This window comes from Tasmannia lanceolata, unplaced genomic scaffold (genome assembly GCF_043159265.1).
Source record: "Tasmannia lanceolata isolate RefF3 unplaced genomic scaffold, GAP_Taslan_0.1 ptg000218l, whole genome shotgun sequence".
In the NCBI taxonomy this organism is placed as follows: domain Eukaryota; kingdom Viridiplantae; phylum Streptophyta; class Magnoliopsida; order Canellales; family Winteraceae; genus Tasmannia; species Tasmannia lanceolata.
The window spans coordinates 345,001-350,000 of NW_027518894.1; positions in this window are offsets into that span (position 1 = coordinate 345,001).

Sequence of the window (5,000 nt, forward strand, 5' to 3'; positions counted from 1 at the left end):
CCCAGTACCCACAAGGGCAGGGGTAAGCCGCCGAGCCTAGCAAGGTAGGTGTGCTCCCAAAACCAAACAACGCACAAAGGGAGCAAACACGGGCAAACAAGTGACGCCATGGCCTACTCGCCCACCGCCCTCTATATTGCCTAACCTTGGCAACCATGGTCCATTCCCCACTATATGCCATGGCCTTGTGCCCATGGTCTTCACAAGACAGCATCCAAGGCGCCTGAAAGGCCAAGGGAGCCCAACCCAGCAATGCCCAGCCAAGGCCAGGCATTCCAGTGCCTACCCGGGCAAAAACGCCCAAAGCATGCCCCATTCGTTAGCCTATCCAGGCAAAAACGCCCAAAACCAGCCCATTCCAGTGCCTATCCGGGGAAAACGCCCAAAGCATGCCCATTCCTTAGCCTATCCAGGCAAAAACGCCCAAAACCAGCACATTCCAGTGCCTATCCGGGCAAAAACGCCCTAAGCCTGCGCATTCCAGCGCCCCGCAGCATGCCACCCTCCTATAGGGTTTGCGCAACCAACCCGCCTAACCACCAGTGGCAACCAAAGGTGCTGTTAGCGACGACTTCTGAAGACGCAACGAGACGCGACGGGTTTGCGCCCAGACGCGACGAGGCGATGCGGGATCTGCGCCCAACCGTGCCTACACCCGCCGACTTGATGCGGGAGCTGCTGGCCCAAGCATGCCTAGCGTGCAAGGCCTGCGTGCAAGGCTAGTGTGCAAGGCTCGTGGGCAAGGCTAGTGCGCAAGGCTAGTGCCCAAGGTCTGTGTGCAAGGCTAGTGCCCAAGGCTAGTGAGCATGGCCTGTGTGCAAGGCTAGTGTGCAAGGCTTGTATGCAAGGCTAGTGTGCAAGGCTGGTGTGCAAGGCTTGTGGGCAAGGCTGGTGCGCAAGGCTAGTTCCCAAGGGTTGTGTGCAAGGCTAGTGCCCAAGGCAAGTGCGCAAGGCTCGTGCCCAAAGCTAGTGCGCAAGGCTTGTGTGCAAGGCTACTGCGATGGGCCAGTGCCCAAGGCTTGTGAGCAAGGCTTGTATGCATGGCTTGTGTGCAAGGCTAGCGTCCAAGGCTTGTGCGCATGGCTTGTGCGCAAGGCTTGTGTCCAAGGCTTTTGTGCAAGGCTCGTGCGCAAGGCTAGTGTGCAAGGCTTGTGCGCATTGGCAGGTAGCCCACCAGCATGCACGATCCAAATGCCACTCACGCGACAACACGGTGCCAAGCCGGGCATGGTGTGCACTCAAAACCAATCAACGGACAGAGGTCATGCGTCATGGGGGGGATCTAGCAAGGCCATGGGGAAGGTCATGGAGGACCTTGGAAGCAAGCGCAAGACGAGAGCGAATCGAACAAGGGGCCAGGACGGGGCCTTGTGCCCATGGTCTTCGCAAGACAGCGTCCAAGGCACCCGAAAGCCCAAGGGAACCCAAACCCGGCCGACACTTGCAATCGCACATGCTCTCTGCAACACACCATCAATGCCGCCCAACGGGGCCAGCACGAGCAGTCCTCCGCGGTCCCCTGGCCCTGCGCACGTTTGTCTTCGAAACCGAGCATCAATGCCACAGAAAGTGCCGGGGCGCCAGCTGGAGCCATCATCCGCGTTGCCATGGCTCGCTTGGCCTTGGCTTGCCAGGCCCCGACACGAGCAATCGCGCATTTTCTTTGCAACCGACCATCAATGCCGCCCAACGGGGCCAGCACGAGCAGTCATCCGCGGTCCCCTGGCCCTGCGCACGTTTGTCTTTGAAACCGAGCATCAATGCCACAGAAAGTGCCGGGGCGCCAGCTGGAGCCATCATCCGACGTGCCATGGCTCTGGTCCCATGGTCTTCGCAACCGAGCATTCGTGACACCCGCGGGGCCAGGACACCAACCCTTCCGACACGAGCATTCGCGCATGTTCTTTGGCCACACAACGGCGCCAGCACGAGCAAAATCATCCGCGGTGCGGTGGCCTTGCACGGCCTTTTGTCTTTGGAACCAACCATCAGTGCCACGGGAAGTGCCGGAGTCCCGGCATCCGCGGTGCCAAGTCATTGCGCCCTTGGTCTCTGCAGCGGGGCATGCCGGGCACTCCCAACCATTGCAAGCAAGCAAGCAAGCAAGAAAGAAAGTAAGTAAGTAAGTAAGTATTACATATAGGGGCGGGACATGCGGGGAGATCTGCGAAACGTGCATTACGGGGCACACGCGTACCTACCGGGGCATACCGACCCCTATTGGGGCACACGTGTGCATATCGGGGCATACCGGGCCTATCGGGGCACACGCGTACATACCGGGGCATACCGAGCCCTACTGGGGCACACGTGCGCATATCGGGGCGTACCAAGCCTATCGGGGCATACGCATGTATCCCAAGGCATACCGAGTCTATCCGGGCATACGCGTTCATACCGGGGCGTAACGGGCCTATCGGGGCATACTTGGGCATATCCGGGCAAAAAATGCCCAAAACTTGCGCAACCTTGGCAACCGTGGTCCATTCCTCTCTATATGCCTAGCCTTGCCAACCGTGGTCCATTCCTCACTATATGCCATGGCCTTGTGCCCATGGTCTTCCCAAGACAGCGTCCAAGGCCCCCGGAAGGCCAAGGGAGCCCAACCCAGCAATGCCCTGCTATGGCAAGCCAAGGCCAAGCATTCCGGTGCCTATCCGGGCAAAAATGCAATTCCTCTCTATATGCCTAGCCTTGGCAACCGTGGTCCATTCCCCACCATATGCCATGGCCTTGTGCCCATGGTCTTCCCAAGACAGTGTCCAAGGCGCCCGGAAGGCCAAGGGAGCCCAACCCAGCAATGCCCTGCTTTGGCAAGCCAAGGCCAAGCATTCCGGTGCCTAACCTTGGCAACCGTGGTCCTTTCCTCACCATATGCCATGGCCTTGTGCCCATGGTCTTCGCAAGACATCGTCCAAGGCGCCCAAAAGGCCAAGGGAGCCCAACCCAGCAATGCCTTGCTAGGACAAGCCAAGGCCAAGCATTCCGGTGCCTATCCGGGCAAAAACGCCCAAAGCATGCCCATTCCTTAGCCTATCCAGGCAAAAACGCCCAAAATCTGCACATTCTAGTGCCTATCCGGGCAAAAACGCCCACCAGCATGCCACCCTCCTATAGGGTTTGCGCAACCAACCAGCCTAACCACCAGTGGCAACCAAAGGTGCTGTTAGCGACGACTTCTGAAGACGCAACGAGACGCGACGTGTTTGCGCCCAGACGCGACGAGACGATGCGGGATCTGCGCCCAAGAATGCCTAGACCCGTCGACTTGATGCGGGATCAGCTCGCCCAAGCATGCCTAGTGTGCAAGGCCTGTGTGCAAGGCTAGTGTCCAAGGCTAGTGTGCAAGGCTCATGTGGAACGCTAGTGCGCAAGGCTAGTGCCCAAGGCTTGTGTGCCAGGCCCGTGTGCAAGGCTAGTGTCCAGGGCTTGTGTGCATTGCTTGAGTGCAAGGCTTGTGTGCATTGCTCGAGTGCATGGCTTGTGTGCAAGGGTTGTGCGCAAGGCTAGTGTGCGGGGCTTGTGCGCATGGCTAATGTGCACGGCTTGTGTGCATGGCTACCGTGCAAGGCTAGTTTGCATGGCTAGGGTGCAAGGCTCGCATGCGAGGCTAGTGTGCAAGGCTGCGTGCAAGGGAAGCGTGCAGGGCGAGTGTGCGAGGCCACTGTGCACGGCGCCAGCACTAGCGAGCCATCATCCGCGTTGCCATGGCTCGCTTGGCCTTGGCTTGCCAGGCCCCGACACGAGCAATCGCGCATTTTCTTTGCAACCGACCATCAATGCCGCCCAACGGGGCCAGCACGAGCAGTCATCCGCGGTCCCCTGGCCCTGCGCACGTTTGTCTTTGAAACCGAGCATCAATGCCACAGAAAGTGCCGGGGCGCCAGCTGGAGCCATCATCCGACGTGCCATGGCTCGCTTGGCCTTGGCTTGCCGGGCCCCGACACGAGCAATCGCGCATTTTCTTTGCAACCGACCATCAATGCCGCCCAACGGGGCCAGCACGAGCAGTCATCCGCGGTCCCCTGGCACTGCGCACGTTTGTCTTTGAAACCGAGCATCAATGCCACAGAAAGTGCCGGGGCGCCAGCTGGAGCCATCATCCGACGTGCCATGGCTCTGGTCCCATGGTCTTCGCAACCGAGCATTCGTGACACCCGCGGGGCCAGGACACCAACCCTTCCGACACGAGCATTCGCGCATGTTCTTTGGCCACACAACGGCGCCAGCACGAGCAAAATCATCCGCGGTGCGGTGGCCTTGCACGGCCTTTTGTCTTTGGAACCAACCATCAGTGCCACGGGAAGTGCCGGAGTCCCGGCATCCGCGGTGCCAAGTCATTGCGCCCTTGGTCTCTGCAGCGGGGCATGCCGGGCACTCCCAACCATTGCAAGCAAGCAAGCAAGCAAGAAAGAAAGTAAGTAAGTAAGTAAGTATTACATATAGGGGCGGGACATGCGGGGAGATCTGCGAAACGTGCATTACGGGGCACACGCGTACCTACCGGGGCATACCGACCCCTATTGGGGCACACGTGTGCATATCGGGGCATACCGGGCCTATCGGGGCACACGCGTACATACCGGGGCATACCGAGCCCTACTGGGGCACACGTGCGCATATCGGGGCGTACCAAGCCTATCGGGGCATACGCATGTATCCCAAGGCATACCGAGTCTATCCGGGCATACGCGTTCATACCGGGGCGTAACGGGCCTATCGGGGCATACTTGGGCATATCCGGGCAAAAAATGCCCAAAACTTGCGCAACCTTGGCAACCGTGGTCCATTCCTCTCTATATGCCTAGCCTTGCCAACCGTGGTCCATTCCTCACTATATGCCATGGCCTTGTGCCCATGGTCTTCCCAAGACAGCGTCCAAGGCCCCCGGAAGGCCAAGGGAGCCCAACCCAGCAATGCCCTGCTATGGCAAGCCAAGGCCAAGCATTCCGGTGCCTATCCGGGCAAAAATGCGATTCCTCTCTATATGCCTAGCCTTG